This window comes from Rhinatrema bivittatum, chromosome 6, assembly GCF_901001135.1.
Source record: "Rhinatrema bivittatum chromosome 6, aRhiBiv1.1, whole genome shotgun sequence".
NCBI lineage: Eukaryota > Metazoa > Chordata > Amphibia > Gymnophiona > Rhinatrematidae > Rhinatrema > Rhinatrema bivittatum.
In genome coordinates, this window is record NC_042620.1 from 183997698 (window position 1) to 184020831 (window position 23134).

The window sequence follows — 23134 nt, forward strand, 5'->3', positions numbered from 1 at the left end:
TCCTATCCCATGACTTTTTAGTTTTCTTAGAAGCCTCTCATAAGGGACTTTGTCAAACACCTTCTGAAAAACCACCTTTATCCACATGTTTATTAACCCCTTCAAAATAATGAAGCAGATTTGTGAGGCAAGACTTCCCTTGGGTAAATCAATGGTGACTATGTTCCATAAAATCATGTCTTTCTATATGCTCTGTGATTTTGATCTTTAGAATAGTTTCCATTATTTTTCCCGGCACTGAAGTCAGGCTCACTGGTCTATAGTTTCCTGGATCACCCCTGGAGCCCTTTTTAAATATTGGGGTTATATTGGCCACCCTCCAGTCTTCAGGTACAATGGATGATTTTAATGATAGGTTACAAATTTTAATTGAAATTTAATTTTTTAGTTCCTTCAGAACCCTGGGATGCATACCATCTGGTCCAGGTGATTAGCTACTCCTTGGTGTCCTCCGCTCCAGGCTGTGACATCTCACTTTTGTGCTTACCAGAACTGCCGCTGCCCCTCGCTTGCGCTTTTCTTTCTTGGCCGCTTTTCTGTGCAGAATTATCTGAATTCAGCTTGCCTTTCCAAGCCCTTCCCACCTTTCCCAGACCTTACCGCATCTGTCTTTGCTCCCTGAGGCAGCCTGGATGCCCTACCTCCCTCCCTGTCAGCTCCCCTCTGGTCAGAAACGCCAGCGGGAGGGAGGGCCATAGGATGAGGACCTAAAGGTCCTGATTCGATGGGCACCTCAATGACAGGGGTGCCTAAAACCTCTTCAGTACACTTTGCTGGGGTCTGCTGAGCCACAGCCGAGAAGTTGGACCTCAGGGACATCTGTGGCAACCGTTGGCAGCACCTTTGAGTTACTGAGTACCAGATTTCGAATAATTTATAATTATTCCTAGCCAAAATTTTATTTTTGGGAGCGTGCAAAAGGCAGGACTGCACAGTCTCGAACAGGGAAAAGCGCGGGGGACCGTGGTATGATTCAGCGCACAGCATGACGCATCTGCTGCCCGTGAGGTCCAGTAAAGATTGGATTTTTTTTTTTAATTCCTTTATAGCTAGAGGAGTCTTCAGCATTACTCACCTGGACATTCATGGCAGAATAAGGCCTGCGCCTTGATCGATTGCCGCTGCAAGATTGGGACCGGAGTAGAAGCGAATCATGCCGCACCACACCAGGGCCAAGGAGGAAGAGGCCAAACAATGGGGAGTCGGTGGGTTTTAAGTTTTCCGCCGATCCCTCCCCTTTGGCGACATCATTAGGTCACTCCCCCAGCCAATCACGTGGTCTGGCATTGGGGCATGTTCTAATGATGTCACTGCACCATATGCCAGACCAACCAGGGGGAGCAACATCAAGAACACCACCCTGGCGCACGAGGAGGGCACGCACATGGTGCCGGTCGAACCTGGCCGATGCCATTCCCACCAGCCATCACTGGAGGGAGGGGGGAGAAGGGATCCTGCCTCAGCACTTGTTGGTAAGCCTGGCTCCGGTGCAGCAGTGGTGGTGCCGCCATGGATGCAATAGGCGCCCGATTATACTCCATTTAATTCAGTATAATAAAAAAATCTTATAATTCAACAGAAGAGAAAAAGGCATGATTTTATAGTTTAAAGGCACCCACTTCTTTTTCAACCTCTATTGTTTAACAAAAAATAGTTTATTTTTATATTAGAATATGTTGGGGTAGCTTGTAGATTTTTATAATTATTGTATAACACTTAGAGACTTTTTTATAATAAGTAGTGTAAGTAGGTTTAGGGATGCCCTCCCACCTTACTTGCGATCCTAAGTCAGGAAAAGACAATGTGTATTCTCTTCAGATATAGACTTTTATTTATCAGATTTGGCAGGACATAGCATTAGAAAATAACAATAATTCCTAAATCTAACATCCTGGTCACTAAGCACCTGTTTTCCATAAAGAAAGTTCTGTATCATGGGTAGTAACAAAACATGCCATAAACCTTAGCCTGCTTAATATGTTAATACTTAGGGCTAACTTACTCACCCTGGGTCCTGACTTCAGGCGACATCTCTGTTCACCTCTGAAGCAGGCTCTGTCTGAGAATGTGGGCAGGGGAGAAGCTTGCTTCCTGGGCTTGGAACTGGCAGAGTGGTCAGGCTGTCCAGGAAGAAGACTAGCTTCTGGCTCTAGTGCTTGCCAGCTGTCTGGGCTTGTTCTCGTCCTTCCATCTATGACTCCGAGTCACTCTCCATACCTGAGCTGGAGTCTCCTGTCTCTGATCACCTGGCCACACCTAGTCTTCTCCCTTCTCAATAGCAGGGAGTACTGGTCTGCTTCTGGTTCCCCTTTCGCTTTCAGGGATGCTTCAGCACTGGTTTCAGGATCGCTCTCTGGGTTTTCTCCCAGGGTTTGTGCCTCCCTTTTTCTTCTTCCATTGGTTTCAGGGTCACTCTCCCAGGGGGTCCGTTGCTTCTGACCTTTTTTCTTTATTTTCCCCCCCTGTCTTATTCTTTCCAGCTAATAAATATGCATAAACTCATGCATAATCACATGGTGAGTAGAGGGTCTTTTGCCGTATTGCAAGTCTTTTTCCCCTCTCCTCATTACTTCAAAAGGGGTCCTGCCATGTTGCAGGTCCTTTCCCCCTCCCATTCCTTCAGGGGGAGAGCTGCCACATCTGTATGCTAAGCTGTGTGTCAGTGTTTTTCTCTGTCTCAGGCTGCCCTCCCCCTTCCTTCCAAGAGTAAGGGTCTTTATGACCTCTGCACTCTGCTTTGGCCGAGCCATGACTCCTGCTTATGCTTTAGTCATACTGTCCTTCTGTCTGGTTTCTTTTTTTAAATAGGCCCCTATAAACAGGCACAAGTGATAAGGTATCCTTCAGTGTATCAGGAAAAGGCCTCTTCATTTTCCACAGAGACAATATTTTAAAGTTTACCTGGACAAAGTTCCTTCTTTCTTGCTGTGACAGTGCCTTTTGGGGCCTGTCAGAATTTGGTCTGTACATGGCTATTATAATTCATATTTGGTGTTTCATTAGTAAACATGAGATCTCCCTACAGTAGTATATCAAATTGAATGAAAGAAGGAATAAATATATAATCAGTTGGGTAGAGGTTAAGGGTCACAAACTTACAGACCTAAGGATTACACTTTTGGGATGGTCACACTTACATTTACTTATAGATTATAAATAATAGTGTTATATTTCTTTTTAAATATGTTTATTCATAACAGTGTTTTAAGTTAAAAAAAAAAAAAATAAAAATTGAGAGCCTCCAAGCTTCTGTTGGTCATAGGATAAAAGCTCACTTTTTTATTTGGCCATAGCTGCCAAATTAAAAGGCAACAGCTCTTATTGCAGGTTCTCTGGTGTTCCCCATCTCTAGGTGAGGTTTCCAGTACCTCAGCATATTGGCTTTGGGATGTGCTAAGGCAATCGCTTGTGCTCCTATGTGCATGTGTAACCCAAATACTGTATTTGGCCAGATTTAAGATTTGGAACCAATAAGCAGAGTGTCATGGTGTCTCCCTTTGAGGCTGTACTGGTACTTGGCCCCTAAAGCAAGCAAAAGCAGACTCCTCTTTGGCTTGGATATTCAGTGCTTTCAAAATTCGGCACCTTAAGCAGTTGCCTATACCTAAATCTGGGTCTGGAAGGACCTTTTGCTATTTATTCTAAGAAGGAGGTCTTTCTTTACACCAAACTTTAGTTATTACAAACTGAAATTGTGTGCCCATGAATTAAAAGTTGTGTATTACCTTTGATAGCTATCAAATTCTTCTATAGCAAATTCTTTATAACCCAACAGATTGTGTGCTATTATAAAAAGGATCAGATATACCACAGCTGCTATGGCCTCTTGCCCATCAGAGAGCAGATGCTTGTACCTGGCTAAACTTAAATTGAAAGAGAGTATACAGTGTGTTAGCTCTTCAGGTCAACCTTACTTTTTTCCACCCCAGTTTCATATCTACTAACATATTATTCACATCTCAGTGCTTTGGCACCAAATGCAATTCCTCAGAAGATAAAATGTCACCTTTCAGCTCATCCTGCTGTGTTATGCCTGTACTGGGTCTCTCTGGCATCTGTTCAATATGTCTTTTAGCTGTTGCCTTTCATGACAGACAGTCATCAGGCGTGCAGTGCTTTTGTTAGCTGTACACTAAAAGCTCTCTTCCATTTTGTATCCACAGCAACCATGCAGCATGGATGCACCGGCCTGTCCTATGGGTTGCTTCTAAGCTGAGACAGTGAATAGATTGTGCTTTTATTTTTCATAAAATTGTTAGGGACTGCTGGCAAGAGTTCTCGTGAAAAGCAGTTGTATTGTACTGTGTGCACTTAACTAAAACAAGTGTGATATCATGTAAATTCAGAAAATGTTATTAACATAGCAGTTTTACATGTGTTGATAAAGTAATACATAAATTGGTTTAATATAAAAAGAGAATTTTTACAAAATACTAACAATAAAAATTAAATTACTGGGTACAGGAAGGACAATAATGAGAACAATTTCCAAATTATGGTGCTGATCCATGTTGTCCCTGCTCAGGTTACATTTCAGGCCTGGTGGCAGGATACAACATATACTGCTGCTGTAAATGCTCTTTCTCCTATTTCTCCCAAGATTATACTAAATTTCTCCAGTTCATTCTTTTGGGGGACGTCCTTGATTTTCTCTTTCAGCTTTGTAAAATGTGCATCCCTAATATCTTTTACATTTTGCACAATACAAGAAGAAATGCATTTCTGTTTCTATTTCTCCACTGTTACACTGCATACAGAGTATGGCTTCTTGGGTTTTCCAGTTCAGTTTTTGTCTGCATATTTGTTTTGTTTCTGTGGTCACTTAATCTGTATTTGCTGAGGGTCTGTCTGTGTTTTGCAGATTATGTATTCTGCTAGTACAATTTCTGAATTAGGGATCTGTATTAGTCCAGCCTGTTCTGTTTTACAACCTGCAACTTTCAATAGATGGTATATTACTATTCCAGGGCACACTGCAATGTTTGTCTTACGCCGGTCAGCTGCCGCAACCAAACGTGCTCACCTGCCTTCCAACCGACTTCCAGGTTCGCCGTGGGCCACTGGAGCTGCCCGCAGCACACTGCTTCACCTCCCCGGCCTGCGCGGAGACAGGAAGCCTCAGCCTGAGGCAGGATCATCACCATTGCTTCCAGGCTCTGTCCCCTGACTTCCCTTAGCGCGCGCTTGCACGTGCCTCCTAGCCTCAATTTAAAGAGCCCAGAGCGGGAAACCCTGGGTCAGGCCCCGGTTGTCATACCAATCTACAGGACTATTTAAGCCCCTCCTCTACTTTCCTTCGCTGAGTTAGCAAGGACTTCTTCTTTGCTGGATTCCAACCTGCTTGGAGACTCTTCCTGTTTCCTCACTGGATTCCCTTCCTGCTACTTCGGCTTGTTACCAGATACTCTCTGCTCTGAGTTCTCGCTCCAGGACGCCTTAGGTACCCGCTCCTCGGGGGCCTTGTTCCCTCCCGGACCTCCGCTCCTCGGGGGTTCCTCTCTACAACAACCTTCAAGCCTCTGAGTGAGTACTCCTGCTCGTTGGTCTGTCTCTGCCTTTGGCTCACCTCTCACGGAGTAGTTCCACGGCCTATCCCCCATCTTGGACCTACCGGATCTACACTCACTGGCATACCATCTGTGACTGGGTTCTCGGCTTACCCCGCTCCGCGGACCACTACCGGTCCCATCACCTTCTCAGGACCTGGTGAAAATTCATCTCTGCATTCCCTAAGCTGCAGTGTACAGACTGGACTACACCATCAGAGACCCTCCTCTTCTGGCTAAGGATCGTTGCTGTATAATAAAGACTAATTCCTCAGTGTCCGTTACTGTTAGAGCCAGCCTATCACTACAAGTCCCCACAGGGCGGAGCCATCTCTTGTAGCAACCAAGGGCCCACATTACCCTTGAATTACAATAGATTGCTAACTCCATGGATCCGGCTCAGGCTCCAGCCATCCAGGCTATTCCTGGCCTGGCCCAGAAGAGTCAAGAACATCAGCGATTCTTGGAGGCAGTATCAACTGCCATTGATTGCCTAAATGCTCAGTTGGACTCCCATTCAAAGGATTTTGAGGTACTCCAGTCTCTTCCCGACGTCCTCCGGATTTTTCAGACTCTGCAGTCAACGTTAGAGATTGTAGTGGCGGACATTCATCGTTTGACTATCAGTCAAGATCTTGCCCGACTTGATGTGTTATCTAAGCCTCCTGCACCTCCATCGTTGACGATGGACCCCAGTCGAGCAGTAATTCTGCTGCCAACCCCGCCTCGATACTTGGGAGATCCGAAGAGGTGTTGCGGATTCCTAAATCAATGCCACATGCATTTCTCTTTGCAGCCGGCTTTGTTTCCTAATGACTCTGTCAAAACGACTTTTATTCTATCTCTGTTGGATGGCAAGGCCCTAGCATGGGCCTCTCCCTTGTGGGAACACGCCTATCCCTTGCTCTCGAACCTGCCACACTTTGTCTCGACTTTTTTTTTTATAATTTATTCTTTATTGGTTTTTCATTGTCATTACAACAAATAGTGTTAACACTGCATAATACAGGAAAATTATTGTAGCATCTCTAATTCAAAACAACAAAATTATCTTATAACTCAAGGTAATTCCTCAAAACTAATGCTACAATAAACAAATAATATGATAGGAGGCCCTTCTTCTAATCTTGTGACTACATACATCTTTAAAAATAAAGGGTTAGAGAGAGAATATATCTACTTATCTCTTTTAGGCTAACATTGATGGTAAGTCCTCCTCCTCCAATCTTGCCTGATTTTTATCTCTCAGAAAATTTTCCAGATGAGACGGTTGTGAAAAAATAAACTTTTTCCCCTGATAATTAATAAAGCATTTACTGGGGTACTTTAAATAAAAAGTTGCCCCCAGCTCTATAACTTTATTTTTAAGGGACAGAAATTGCCTTCTCCTTACCTGCGTCGGTTTAGAGACGTCAGGAAAGATGAAGACTTTATGTCCACAAAATATGTCCTTATTTTAAAAAATTTTTTCCAAGATAATCTCTTTGTCTCTTTCTGAAATAAATGATACAAACATGGTTGCCCTTTTATCAATCATATCTACAGATTCCTCCAAAAAGGTTGATATTCTTGGGGATTCCACTTCCCTACTCCCAGGAACATCTCCTCTTTGAAGAGGAAAATAATAAATCTTAGAAACAGCAGGTATCTCATTTAAAGCTAGTACTTCCTTTACATATTTAGCAAACATCTCCATTGGAGATAATAATCTCGTATATGGAAAGTTCACCATACGTAAGTTCTTTATACGCATTAAATTTTCTAAATTTTCCACATTAGAATGTATAATAGTATTATCAACTGTATGCACTGTTTCCAATTTTTTAACATTCTCAATTTCTAAATTCACATTCTGTATAGAAGTTTCTACATCATTTAAACGTTTTCCCTGCTCCTGTATAAGTATCTTGTTCTTGTTAACTATTGCACCAAGAGATACATTTATCAGAGAAACATTAGAGTCCAGCTTTATCATCATTCTCCACAGATCCCCCAATGTTACATTGGTAGCATCTACGGCAGATAGCCTAGCGCTATCAATGGTGGGTACTATATCTACACCTGCTCCTTGCCCTAAAGTCTCCGGGCAGGGTGGATTCAATATATTCGGTGGTTGAACACCTAGTTCAACTCCACTTACTATTGACGACCCGTTGATGGTTCCATCTGATATTCCCATTGGAGGCTGCAGAGGTGTTTGCCTTATGCCAGGACTCAGAGAGACTTCCAAACCGTCTCTCCCGCTGTCCTCATGTGGCGATAATTTGTAGATGTGAGCGTCCATTGGGCCAGATCTTACACCAGCCGGGGAAGATGTTACAACTTTAGCTTTCCTTTTGCGCCCCATAAAGACTTACAAAGTTATATAAAGAAGCAATTAAGCAATCAAGCGATCCAAGTCGATCTAAGTCTTAGGCGACGCGCCGGCGGCTGCGGTGCGACGCAGTTCCGCGGTCTTTAAACCCCCGGGTGCAGGCGAGTGATGTCACGAGGGGCGGGTTCGCCAATGCGATTGGTGTTACAGCAGTCTCCTCCGCCTCCTCACCGGTCAGCCAGGCTCTGTTCCTCTCTCTCACAGTCGGGCCCCGATATTTCACCGCAGCTCCGCGGTCTTTAAACCCCCGGGTGCAGGCGAGTGATGTCACGAGGGGCGGGTTCGCCAATGCGATTGGTGTTACAGCAGTCTCCTCCGCCTCCTCACCGGTCAGCCAGGCTCTGTTCCTCTCTCCTCTCTCTCACAGTCGGGCCCCCTTGTCTCGACTTTTAAACAAGTCTTTGAAGAATCTGGTAGGCTACCCGCAATGGACTCGGACCTTCTTCACCTTCGACAAGGCTCTCGTCCTTTGTATGAGTATGCCATAGAATTCCGTACCATGGCCACAGAATTAAATTGGCAGGGTAATAGCCTGAATACCATAGTCCTAGAGGGCTTAGCTCCCCGAATTAAGGATGAGCTAGCAGTGCGGGAGCTTCCAGCTTCCTCGAGGGACTCATCGATCTCACAAGGAAGATCGACCGAAGGCTTCAGGAGCAGGCTCAGGAGAACTACTTCCGACGAGGACATACCAAGGACCCTCTTCTCCTACCTGATGATCCTCCTTTCTCTCCTGAAGAACAGATGGAGTTGGGCCGGGTCCATCTCTCTGAGGCCACAAGCGCTCCTTGCCACCCATTGGAATCCTATGGGGATGCCACGCGCCACTCGTCCCACGGTCCTACAAAAAGGATGACGTGCTCTTTTTGGGAGACGCCGGATACCATAACTCTCGGTCTTACCACAGTCTCACCTTTGTCACTGTTGCCTGTTTCTCTGGGATGTTCCTCCTCATATGTCCCTACTCAAGCCCTAGTGGACTCCAGCTCTGGGGGAAATTTCATCCAACAAGACCTCGTGGATCAGTACCAACTCCTCACGTATCCAGTGACTCCTGCGGTATGGCTATCTTCGGTGCACGGGGACTCCCTTCCCAGGGGGGTCACATGAGCCGCACTACCTTTGACCCTAAAGATTGGTCCTGATCATTTTGAGATCATTTCATTCTATATTCTTCCCACAGCCGTGAGTCCAGTAATCCTGGGTGTACCATGGCTGCAAAAACATCAGCCCCAATTCGACTGGTCCTCGTCTGAAGTGTTTCAATGGGGGTTGTGGCGTTCGGAGGTCTGTGTTGAACCTATAAGACCTTCCCAACCCCTAACCGTGGCTACTGCTCTACCTACATCACCTTTTCCCTGCAAAAGATCTTAAGAGACTCAAACTAGGTCTGGATCTCTCTGGGAGGACATCTTGAGGGCTATTTTCCTTCATGTGAAGGAACAGTTGGCACATGAAACTTCTGAACATGAAGCTCTTCTGAAGACACACAAGCATACTATGGAGGGTCTCTTGTCCATACTGACCTATAAGGAACGGGAGATCCTGAAGTTACACGCTCTCTTGCAGCAAGAGGACGTGAAAGGGTACCAGCCTATGTTTTCCTCCACATCCGTGGATTCTTCTGTCTTCTCTCAAGATACCATCGAGATGGGTGAGCTTCAATATTCCACTGATGGTTGGACGCCAACTTCGCAAATCTTGGAGAGAGATTGGTGCCTAGCCCACTCTAAGCCTCTGGGGAGCCCTTGAGAGGGGGGTACTGTTACGCCGGTCGGCCACGGGCACCGCAACCAACCGCGCTCACCTGCCTTCCGACTGACTTCCAGGTTCGCCGTGGGCTGCTGGAGCTGCCCGCAGCATGCTGCTTCACCTCCCCGGCCTGTGCGGAGACAGGAGGCCTAGGCCTGAGGCAGGATCATCGCCGTCACTTCCAGGCTCCGCCTCCTGAATTTCCTTAGCGCGTACCTCCTAGCCTCAATTTAAAAATGGATGGCAGTTTGCCCTGGGTCAGGCCCTGGATGTCATACCAATCTACAGGACTATTTAAGCCCCTCCTCTACTTTCCTTCGCTGAGTTAGCAAGGACTTCTTCTTTGTTGGATTCCAACCTGCTTGGAGACTCTTCCTGTTTCTTCGCTGGATTCTCTTCCTGCTACTTCGCCTTGTTCCCAGACACTCTCCGCTCTGAGTTCTTGCTCCAGGACGCCTTAGGTACCCGCTCTTCGGAGGCCTTGCCTTGTTCCTATCTATCCTTTGGGGTTATCCAGTTTCCAGCAATGACGCCTAAGGTACCCGCTCCTCGGGGGCCTTGTTCCGTCCCGGACCTCTGCTCCTCGGGGGTTCCTCTCTACAATAACCTTCAAGCCTCTGAGTGAGTACTCCTGCTCTTTGGTCTGTCTCTGCCTTTGGCTCACCTCTCACGGAGTAGTTCCACGGCCTACCCCCCATCGCGGACCTACCGGATCTACACTCACTGGCATACTATCTGTGACTGGGTTCTCAGCCTACCCCACTCCGTGGACCACTACCGGACCCATCACCTTCTCAGGACCTGGTGAGAATTCATCTCTGCATTACCTACAATGCAGTGTACAAACTGGACTACACCATCAGAGACCCTCCTCTTCTGGCTAAGGATCGTTGCTGTATAATAAAGACTCTAATTCCTCAGTTCCATTACTGTCAGAGCCAGCCTATCGCTACAAGTCCCCACAGGGCAGAGCCTTGTGGGAGGTGCCATCCCTTGTAGCGACCAAGGGCGCACATTACACTCGAATTACAACAGTTTGCGTTGCCATATTTTTGTAGGCTGGGTTGTAGTTGTGATAGATTCCAAATGCTAGTCCTGGTTTGGTATGGCAGGTTTGCTTCATGAGTGTGTTGAGCGTGTTTTTTTTTTTTGTAGGGGTTTTGTGTTTCACAAAATGCCAGGTAGTGGAGAGAGTCTGTGTCAATTGAGATGGCACCAAAATGTAAATATATTTGTAGGTTGCAGGGGGATGTTCCCTTCTTGACTCCCCAGATCATCAGAGGTAAGGGGGACTTGGACCTCCCCCACCGATATCTTTCCTTCACTTCAGTCTTGGAGCAATTCTGCAGCAGCTACTTGAAAAACATGTTCAGTATGGGACTTGGAAGCCCTCCTGCACTGACTGGCCCAGCAGCACTTTGCTCTCTTCTCCTGCACAGGTTTCCTGTTATCATGGAACCTGGTGCAAGGGGTGGGGGCATCGCTGGGTCTATCAACATGCTGCTATGGGCTAATGTCATGATGAAAGCAGACCCAGACAGAGGCAAGACAGTGACGACACTCTGGCACCTATGAAAATTTGGCACCAGAGGCAGTTGTCTAAATCTGGGCCTGGTTACAATGGATTGTGGGAGTTAGGTGGCTGTTTCTCACATCTACCACCAGCTCCAGGATTCATCATAGGTGCTTCCTTCACCTAAAGTGCCACATCTTGGAGGACATCAAAATCGTGGGAGGAGGCCTGGGGCCACTCATCCTGCCGCTGGCAGCTGAAGTACACAGGAGCTGCTGCCAATAAGTAAGTCTCAGGGGTGGTGGTGGGGGGTATTGCAAGACTGATTGTGCCTAGGATGCCTAATATCCCAGCATCGGCCCTAAGCATTACATGTCTACTACATATTTCTTTTTGTGATAATTTATTACTTAATGGAAGGTTTAATCCTCACAGTTTGACCAAGGTCAAGAAAGGTTTCATGTCCCCAGTTGGGTAGACTGGTAGGTGTTTTCCCCCAGTATTATATTCCCAATCTGAGCCAAAACGCCAAGAAGGGACTATCCTCAGCTCATGGCTCAGATCTTGATCTTAGCTAAAAACATGAGTAAGAGAGGAAAACAGCCTGGGAATGCTTCTTCTGATGCTGACAGAATAGCTATAAAGTGAAACTGGACAAAGAGTTTAAAGCTGGAAGAAGGACCAGACTGTAGATCTGATTAACAGCTACTCAACTCCCACAGCCACTTTAATTACACTGCAACAGATTTATTTTATTTTGGATTTAAGTTTAGAAATACGGTGCAGACACTGGCTGTAGACCATTGATGTTATGGAAAAGGTAACCTTAACAAAATTAGTTCTTTAACCTCCAATCTCTCCTAAGAATTAATCTAGAGATCCCCTTTTTATGCTTTATATTAACTGCAAACTGAGTTATCTAAAACTATTTTACTACTATTGCTGTAGAGGAATAGGTTATGTTTCCCTGTATTCAATCCTAGGAAAAAAAAAAACCTTCAAATAAGGTACCTTGTGCCTAATTGCCACAAGCAGAAATGCTAATATATATAGTAATTGATATCAGAAAAAGACCTAATAGTTCATTCAGTCTGCCCAACAAGCTTTTTTATTATTATTTTTTTAGGGTAGAAATATCTGCCACTCCATGCAGGTTACCCCTTCTATTAAGGGTAGCAGCTGATCCTCTATGCATGGTTAAACAGCCGGGCTGGGCTAGCTATTCTCTGCCATGGTCACTTAGGTAGTCCAGTGGTTTCAGGCTTTAGAAAGAATCCCTTTAAAATTATTTTATGAAAGTAGCTTACCTGATGAAAGAAACTGCCTAAGATGTTTATACAGTAAAAATTAATTTAAAAAACAGGCATTTCAGTAAAATATTTAAAAAATTGTATTTATGAAATAAGCTGGCAGTTTCTGTGAACGATTTATCAATAGTTTGTATAGGATTATTGTTGCGAGTGCAGGGTGCGGTCGCTTGCTCAAGAGAGAGTGAGCCCTTGGATCACGGCGCAACCTCAGGGCAAGGCTCCAAGGTAGACACCAAGAGAGGCAAATGTATCCAGGCAAATGTATCCAGGCTTGGAACTTGGAACATAGCTTGGAACTTGGAACAAAGCTCTCAGACCTCTGCTGAACCTGCACACACAAGGGTAGATTTTAAAAAATTGCGCGATCGCGTACTTTTGTTTGCGCACCAGGCGCAAACAAAAGTATGCTGGATTTTATAATATACGCGCGTAGCCGCACATAATCTTATAAAATGTGGGGTTGGCGCGCGCAAGGGGGTGCACATTTGTGCAACCTGCGCGCGCCGCCTGTTCCTTCCGAGGCCGCTCAGATTTCGGAGTGGCCTCGGAGGGAACTTTCCTTTGCCCCCCCCCCCCCGGCCCTATCTAACCCCCCCCCTTACCTTTATTCCATGATTTACGCCTGCGAAAAGCAGACGTAAATCTGCGTGCGTTGGCCGGCTGCCCCGCTCCATGTTCCGGTCCCGGGGGCTGGTCCGGAGGCCGCGGCCATGCCCCCGGGCCGAAACCACGCCCGTGTCGCCACCCCCAAAACGCCGCGTCATGCCCCCGAAACGCTGCATCATTCGGCCACGCCCCCGACACGCCCCCTCCCGCCCCTTTCAAAAAAACCCCGGGACTTACGCGCGTCCCGGGGCTCTGCTTGCGCTGGCGGCCTATGCAAAATAGGCGCGCCAGGGCCCTGCGTGCGTAAATCCAGCCGGATTTACGCGCGCAGGGCATTTAAAATCCGCCCCACAGAGTAAGACCCTCTGGCCACTCAATAGCCCTTTTGGACCTGCCGCTTGGGCACGGCCTGTGTGTCATGACAGACAAAGGCTGAGGACAGGACATGGCATGATGAGAAACTTGGACGAAGACACTGAAGGCTTGGTACTTGAACAAAGACTAGGAACTTGGAAGAAGACTTGAATCCAAAGAACATGGATGAAGGCTCTGGAGACGAGGAACATGGACAAAGGCTCTGGTTCAGGTTAGATTTCAACTTCCCCAGGCACTGCACCTCAGCACGCTCTACACAGCCCCCTGTGAGCTGGTCATGGACCACGCTATCCCGCTGCATGCCCTACACAACCTGCCACAAATCTGTCGCGGACCACGCTGGGAGTGAAACACGCCCAGGACTGAGACTCGGATGAGGACATCCCTTGGAATGAGGAATCAAGGCGTGGAATGAGGATCATGGCTTGGAACGAGGATCATGGCTTGGAATGAGAAACTAGGAGATTCGCAGGCTGGACAAGCTCCACGAGGCCTGGAATTAGGAATATGACTAGGAACTCGACTTGGAACTCTAAAAACATGGATGGACTCAGAGGACTTGATCCAGCAAAGATGGACTTGGAAACATGCCCTGTGCCAGGAAGCGCTCTACACAGTCTCCCTTGAGCTGGTCACAGACCACGATGCTGGCACACTTGGAGGCAGGATGAGGGAGAATCCAGAAGCTGACCTTGGAACAAAGACCGGACATCAAGAACTTTATTGAAGTAGGGTGATTCAAGATAGCGGCACAAGCAGGACGCTAGGAAGATCGGCGCTAAAATTTCCAGTTATTATCTTCTGAAAAGTGGAATTATGCCTCTAAAAGGAAGGGCAAGGTGAAGGTATACCCCGCCGAAACCCTACCTTCTCCTATACAGCTGGAAATTACGCACTTTGTTTTCACCTGCAAATACTCCAGGAGTCGAGGAAGCTGATGTGCAGAATGGCGGGGGAGAGTCATTCATGCTGGCAGAAGAGGCATCGCTGAGCCCTGATCTAAGGAGGCCACTGGCACAGAGGGCGAGTGGGGAAAGCTTCGAAGAGGGACCGAGAAGTGACATCATTTCCGGACCTGGACCAGAAGCGGAGGGAGATTCCCGCTGGGAGACGCCGCAAGATTCAAAGCCTCTGGAGACACAACAACCAGAGGGAGCTGCTGCGAGAACGGAAGACCACGGAGGTGAAGTATTGAGCTTGAGTCAGTGCCCCGGAGAGAGTGAGGCCGCCCCTAGCTTTTGGATCACAGCAGGTATGAGGGAAAATGGCGTAGAGGGGTTAGAGCTCCCATGGGAGCTCTAACCCGGCCAACTATCATGACCCTAGACGCTCTGAGACTTGATGGCAGGCTTTGTGACTGAGCTGAGAAAGTTGAATTTAAAAATAGACCAAGTTACTATTAAACAACAGCAGGACTTGGGGGAAATTCAAGCTAAAGTGAATATGACAATAAATAAAGTTTCTGAACTGGAAAAGAAAGAAAAGAAAACACAGGAATTTAAAGCAGTGGTGGCTAAGGACAGAGAAATGTTAGCAAGACGCTTGGAACACCTTCAGAATAACGCTAAGAATTTAAATTTTACGATTCTTGAATTTCCCAAGAATCGTAGGGGAGATTCCATTTACCACTTTAAAAAGATTTCTACAAGAGGTACTGGGATTTACGAGTGAAGATATGCCAGCAATAAACACTTGTTATTTTTTGCCAAAACCTAGAAATGTTAATAGAGAAACCAATATGCAATTCCAAAAAGACTTGACAAATTTTCTTGAAAATTCTGAATTAGAAGTAATTGATAAAGGAACGCTGTTGGTATCTCTAATTTCAACCTTTGATTTAAATAAAATAATGAAAGTGTATTGTAGGAAATACCCAGTAAAATATCACGAAATAACAGTAACAATCTTTCCTGATTTAGCATTAGCTGCACAGTTGAGACATAAGAATTTTCTGGCAATCCGTCAGGATATTATTACACTGGGGTTTTCTTTTCTGTTGCGTTTCCCCTGCACGTGTATTGTTAAAAAGAGAGATGAATGTTATATTTTTTTCACCCCAGAACAATTAAAAGATTTTGTAGAATCAAAGAAGCCAACCACATCGTCCCCTGAGTTGTACAGCTAGATAAAGCAGGTTTGCTGTGTGAGTCCTCCTTGCTTTTTAAAAAAGTGACCCCCCCCCCAAGACTTGCCAAAAGTCCCTGGTGGTCCAGCGGTGGTCCTGGAGCGATCTCCTGCACTAGGGCCTTCGGCTGCCGGTATTTAAAATGGCGCCGATAGCCTTTGCCCCTACTATGTCACAGGGGCTACCGGTGCCATTGGTCGGCCCCTGTCACATGGTAGGAGCACAAGATGACGCTGGCCAAAGTGCAGGAGATCGCGCCAGGACCCCTGCTGGACCACCAGGGACTTTTGGTAAGTCTTGGGGGGTCAGGAGGGTGGGGGGTTTATTCGTTAGATACGTTGTATTCGTGGGGGTTTGCCATACATTTTGTGACCCCACGAATACAACGAATAGGGACATATATGTTGCGGATTGACAATACATCGAAAACGAAGGCACACCCCTATTACCTGCTATTAAGTTGACTTAGAAAATAGGCTCTGCTATTACTAGCAACAGTAACATGGAATAGACTTAATTTTTGGGTTCTTGCCAGGTTCTTATGACCTGGATTGGCCACTGTTGGAAACAGGAAGCTGGGCTTGATGGACCTTTGGTCTGACCCAGTATGGTATGTTCTTATGTTTCTAATTTGTAGTCCCTTACTCTGGATTAGATAAGGGTCAATTTGTGTCCACATGTGTAACTGAGATGCAGTATTTCTTTTAGTGTGTAGTTTCTCTGTAGGGATTTGTAGCAGTCTGGCTTGTTCTGTTTCCCTAGTAGATGGCATATTAGTGCATGGTATAATTTGCCGGTAGTGCCTTTTATGACTGACTTATAGCACACGCGATGTGATTGATTTTGAGAGGAGGGGTTTCTCTTGATTATAGTTCTTGACATTTGTCCCTCTGTTTTGACACATTATTTTATCCTTACTTTAAACCTAACATACACACTAAATACATCACATTAAATACACATCCTTTGGCCAATTATTCTTGTAAGATGAACTGTGGTTGATCTGGACTGAGGCCAGCACTGCCACTGCTGGAACAGTACAGGTGCTGCAATAGAAACAAAGAGAATCGGTAGTTGAAAATGCCCTTTATTAGATGATGCCCGACTCTGGCCGAGTTTCGCTCTTTCTCACAGAGCTGCCTCAGGGGCAATCAATTGAAGCAGGGCTATTATCTGTAATGTTAACGCCTCAAAAGTATATGTGAGCTCATCAAACATCTGTAAGACCACAAGTGAATTTCACTCTGCAGCCTTCTCCAACGATCAGATCGGGGTCTGCAAAAAGTGCCGTCAAACAGCACCATTCACACAATGGTGCCAATGTAGTAAGGTGCACTTAAGCTGCCGCGGATTTGTCCTTGCCTTTACGTGCATTTCTATGCATGTTTTCCTGCGCATAGCCCTATACAGGTATGTAATAAGGGTTTTGTGTGTGAGAAAAAATCGTATAGAAACGCGTTTACAGACCTATGGTTTTTCTGCACGAGTGCATGCTAATGGCATGCAAAGGAAGTGATTATCTATTTACAGGCAATGCAGGGAGCCATGCTAGCAGGTAGATTGGGTTAGTGTGGATTTTTTAATGCGGGTTTTTAGCACCTGGGTCAGGGCAGGAGGTAAGTGAAAGTGCCGGTGTGGAGACCAGTTTTTAATGCTTTTGCAGGTGAGCCAAGTGGCGGATGGTAGAGAAAAGTCAGCTTCTCAATCAGGCAGAATCGCTAATCTTCATTTTACTCTCTCATTGGCAGTCAGAGTCCAATCATGAAAGGGTTAGATATTGCTCTACCCACCTTCACATCAACTTCTGGACCACTAATTTATTCTTTTTTTTTTTTTTTTTAAAGAAAAGCTTTCATCCTGAGAATCAATCGTAAACATTTACACACCGATGGGTGTCTGCACGGGTTTCTGCGTGGATGTCTGCATGTTTTACTACATAGGGCCATTAGATCACGTTACTGCACACATTATGGGGTCTATGTTTGATGTGCATGGGTTTTATGTGCATATCTAATTAGCATATACATCCTGCGCTGCCACTGTTTTTTGCTATGCACACCAAAAAAATCTGCACAGAAAAATCAGCGAGGATTTCAGCCCGGGTCTTATTACATCTGCCCCAATTTGAAGTAGACATCACTCCATTAGAGTATGCTCATTCACTATTCCTGTAATGAAATCAATTTAAATCTTTTATTCAAAATTTGCCCATAACTACTACTGCACCCAAGGAGGGGGAAACTTCTCAACCTTCAAATATATTGAATACTGCAAATACATTGGAGCAACTGTAAAGGTTAAGAGTTTATCTCTGGTATGGATGATGTTTAAAAATACAATCTTGGAAGCCCACAACAGATGTATTCCATGCATTAGAAAAGGTAGAAAGAAGGCTAAACAACTACTGGTATGGTTGAAAGGTGAGGTGAGAGAGGCTATACTATCTAAAAGAACATCTTTCAAGAACTAGAAAAGGGATCCAAATGAAGAAAACAGGAAACAGCATAAGCACTGGCAAGTCAGATGCAAAGCATTGATAAGGAAAGCAAAGAGAGAATTTGAAAAGAAGCTTGCGGTGGAAGCAAAAACTCATAATAAAATTGTTTTTAGGTATATTCGAGGTAAAAATCCTGTGAGGGGGTGATGACGTCATCAGCAAGTATGGCTGCCTAACTTGAGCGCTCCCGGCAAAATCTGTGTAATCTGCAGCATCCGTATACCACCTACACCCCAAAAGAGCGGAATCGGTGATTTAAGTCCTACCATGGCGGCGAGACGTAAAAATGTGGACCTCCAGCAATTCTCTTATTCGAAAACAGAGGGGGATCGCGGCAAGACGAGGTACGAGCAGGCCCCTGAGAGCTGAGGCGATACCTGGTAACCACATGTTCCTCTGGCATGCCCAGTAATGCGGTGCGTGGATGAAAGATGCGCTCCCTGTACCATCTGCATGCTCTCCTGGGGGCAAGCCCTGCCATGGTTCAGGGTACTCCACTGGCGGGGATTGCAGTTCAGGTCTCACTGAGGGTAATTCCCTAGGAGGCATTTGAACCTGCCTTGCAGGGCAGTTATGAAAAGAAGTTTTTATTGGCCCAGCAGGGCTGTGTAGGTGTGTCTGCTTAATATCTGGGATCTAGCAGAAAAGTGTTCTATATTTTCATTATTGTGGGTCTTTGAGGGGATTGTTCAGATTTAAGCACTTGTAAGAAGATAATTTTAGGCAGCTTAACTAGATCCCCAGAAGACTTTGTATTGCGAATAGAGAGCTATGGTTCAGAACAGGCTCTAATGATTGATGAGTGTGGATCAATATAATATATATAATTTAAGTACAGGGATTATATAAAGGCAAGACACTATCACATCCTTTCCGGGACATCCTGGCAACAGGAGAGCTCGGATTGCCCCAGGAAATATCTGGTGTCTCTGAGGACATCAAAAGCTAAGATATCTGGTGTTTTTTAACACCTAGGAATTTAATGGAGTCTCAATTTAGTGGACCCTTGGGCCGACCTGCAAGAGACTGGGAAAGGTTTTCAATGTCTCTGGTGCACCGCAGGCCAGGAGGCAGATGTTCAGGCAGGACGTAGAGGTGCTCTTCACCCTGGAAGCTGGTGCTCCCCCGGGAGGAGCCCGTAGGAGCCCGGCCGCTGGGACTTAGGCGAGTTGATGATCTTGAGACTGGAGCGGGCAGGCTGATGAGCAGGACTGAGAACTGGAACCAGACTAGAACAGTAGACAGGAACTGTAGCAAGACTCGAATACTGGAACCAGGCAGGAACTGTGGCAAGACTCGGGTACTGGAACCAAGCAAGTACTGTAGCAGGCAAGCAGGAACCAAGCAAGTACTGTAGCAGGTAAACAGGAATGAAGCGAGTTCCAAAGGCAGCTCACTCTGGGGCAAGGAGCAACAGGGAACCGGTTGGTAGCCCGTTGCAAGGCGAAGACTGAGTGTCTGCGGCCGGCTTATCAAGGCCGCGGCGTCTGACGTCAGGAACTGGGCGGAGTCACCACTGGCGGGAAACGGCCTAGAAAAGCGCCCAAGTGGCACGCGCGCCTAGAGGCAGGGCATCCATAGGAGGCTTCCTGGCGGCGCAGCCCTCGCGGGGACGCCGCCGAACAGGCCGCAAACTAGGCCAACAGAAGCGGGAACAGGTCCAGGAACATGGAGGTAAGGGTCTGGTTGCGGCGCTCGCGGCCAGAACTGTAACATAGGAAGATCAAAGACTAGTACTGAAATACCTTCCTGGATAAAGTGCAAATTGAAACACCTAACTTGCAGAGGGATATATAAGGCATTCATTTCCTTATTTTAATTGGATGATCTGAAAGGAACAAAGAGTGAACAGCTGTTTTATTTAGGGTCCCTGGGCTCAAGAGTCTTTCATGTTTCCAAAAACACTGGCTTATTTAGAGGGAAGACATAATGTGAGGACATATAAGGGAGGGGTTTTTTGTTCTCTTTTGATTACTATTCTATCTTTATTTCTATCTTTATTTCTGTCGGTTTCCTATTTACCTATTTATGTACAGCTTACTGTGTTACTGTATTCAATTTTTATATTACTACTTTATTATCCATATATTTACAACATTTAGTAAAGCAAATGTTGCTTACCTGTAACATGTGTTCTCACAGGACAGCAGGATGTTAGTCCTCACATATGGGTGACATCAAGGATGGAGCCCAATCACGGAACACTTTTGTCAAAGTTTCTAGAACTTTGACTGGCACCTACTGGGCATGCCCAACATGGCACTAAACCTGCAGCCAGCAGGGGTCCTTCTTCAGTCTTGTTTAAAGCTACAGGAAGTGCCGAAAAATAAAATAAGAAAACGTAATGAACCCAACACTTTGGGGTGGCGGGTGGGTTTTGTGAGGACTAACATCCTGCTGTCCTGTGAGAACACCTGTTACAGGTAAGCAACATTTGCTTTCTCACAGGACAAGCAGGATGGTAGTCCTCACATATGGGTGAGTACCGAGCTGAGGATGTCCGAGAAATGCACCAAATGTACCAAAGATGTGCAATAGGCACAAGGACTGGGGTGGAATTTGGTAGAGGGCATCGTGAACCCTAACGGGCAGGCAGAAGGTTGTTGGTACATCAAGTTGTAAAAAGGTTGCGCAAGACAGACTGGCTGAAGATGGAATTTTGTCTTCCGGCCTTGTCTAAGCAATAATGGGCTGTAAAGGTATGGAGAGAACTCCAGGTAGCAGCCCTGCAAATGTCAGGAAGCGACACCGAGCGTAGGTGCGCTACTGAAGTCACCATGGCCCTCACAGAGCGTGCTTTAACACGGTCTTGAAGCAGAATGCCTTCTTGCTGATAGCAAAAGGATATGCAGTCTGCTAGCCAGGAGGAGACAGTCTGCTTACCCACAGGCTGCCCCAATTTGATGGAATGGAAAGAGATAAACAATTGAGAGCTTTTCCTGTGGACAGCTGTAAGGTCTAGGTAGAACGCTAGAGCCTGTTTGCAGTCAAGGGTATGCAGAGCCTGTTCTCATGGAGTGGAGTGGGGCCTGGGAAAGAAGATAGGTAGTATAATGGATTGATTAATGTGAAACTCCGATACTACCTTAGGTAAGAACTTAGGGTGAGTGTGGAGTACTGCCCGGTCCTGCAGAAGTTTAGTGTAAGGCGGATAGTTAACTAGGGCTTGTAACTCACTAACTCTGCGAGCAGATGTTATTGCCAATAGGAATATCACTTTCCATGTGAGAAAGTGAAGATCACAGGAGTGGAGAGGCTCGAATGGTGGTTTCATGAGCCGACCTAAGACCAAATTAAGGTGCCAAGAAGGGGCTGGAGGACGCAGTGGAGGCTTGAGGTGAAGCAAGCCTTTCAGAAAACGTGTTACGAGGGGTTGTACCGAAATAGGAATGTCCCCGACACCTTTATGGAAGGCAGCTACCGCACTGTCATGCATTCTAATGGAGGAAGTTTTTAGACCTGACTCTGACAAGTGCCAGAGATAGTCTAGAAACTTCGAGGTGGAACAGGTAAAGGGATCAAGGGATTGAGAAGAACACCATGACTTAAACCTGTTCCATTTGTAGAGGTAAGACTTTCTTGTGGAAGGCTTCCATGAAGCAATCAGGACACGGGAAACTGGCTCCGAAAGGTTAAGTGGCTGAAGAATTAACCTTTCAACATCCAGGCCGTCAGGGACAAAGCTTGAAGATTGGGGAGGCGTAGGCACCCGTTGTTCTGAGTGATCAGAAGCGGGTCCTTTCCCAAGGGAATGTCCCTGGGTATGGAGAGATCTTGAAATATTGGATACCACACTTGGGGAGGCCAGTGAGGTGCTATCAGGATCATGCATCCCTTGTCCTGACATAACTTCACAAGAGTCTTCGAGAGAAGTGGAAGTGGAGGGAATGCATATAGGAGACCGGTTGCCCATGAGAGGGAGAATGCATCTCTTGGCTGAGAGTGTTGGCTGCGAGTGAGAGAGCAAAAGTTCTCTACCTTGCGATTTTGAGGTGATGCAAAGAGGTCTATGCGAGGATGACCCAACGTTGGAATATTGCATCTGCTACTGTGGGTTGAGAGACCACGCCTGCGGATGGAAAGCGCGACTTAGGTTGTCCGCCAACACATTGTTCACTCCCAGCAAATAGGTGGCCCTGAGGTACATCAAGTGGGAAAGGGCCTCTCCCCATATCTGTGCAGCTTCCTGACACAGTTTAGTAAGAGCCTGTCCCTCCCTGTTTGTTGATGTACCTCATGGCCACCTGGTTGTCCATCTGAATCAAGATGACCTGATTGGAAAGGCGATCCTGAAATACCCTGAGAGCATATCTGATCGCTCAAAGCTCCAGGAAATTGATTTGGTGTTTGGCTTCCTCTGGAGACCAAGTTCCCTGTGTTTGCAAATCAGCCACATGGGCTCCCCAGCCGAGGTGGAAGCATCGGTGGTGAGAATTATTTGTGGGTCTGGAGCCTGGAAGGGCAGGCCTTGGAGGAGATTGATCTGATTTTTCTACCAGGCTAGAGACTGATGGAGTGAGTCGTGATTGGACAGTGGTTGATAGAGGTTGGACGAACTGAGTCCATTGTGACTTTAGAGTCCACTGCATGACTCTCATGGCCAAACGGGCCATTGGGGTAACCTGTACTGCGGACGCCATGTGTCCCAGTAGGATGAGGAAGTGGTGTGCAGTCGTTTGGTGCTGAGACTGTAGCTGGTGTGCAAGGGAGATGAGAGTGAGAGCTCGCTGTTGAGGCAGAAAAGCCTTTGCCTGCAAGGTGTCCAAGTCTGCCCCTATGAATGATAAAGTTTGAGATGGGACTAAGCAGGATTTTGTGTAGTTGACGAGAAATCCTAGCGAAGTCAGAGTGTGTAAAGTAAGATGTAGGGACGACAGAGCAGCTTGCTGAGTGGGAGCCCTGATCAACCAATTGTCTAGATAGGGTAGATATGAACACTTTGAGTCCTGAGAAAGGCTGCTACTACTACGAGGCACTTGGTGAAGATTCGTGGTGCAGATGCCAGGCCGACTGGGAGCACTTGGTATTGATAGTGC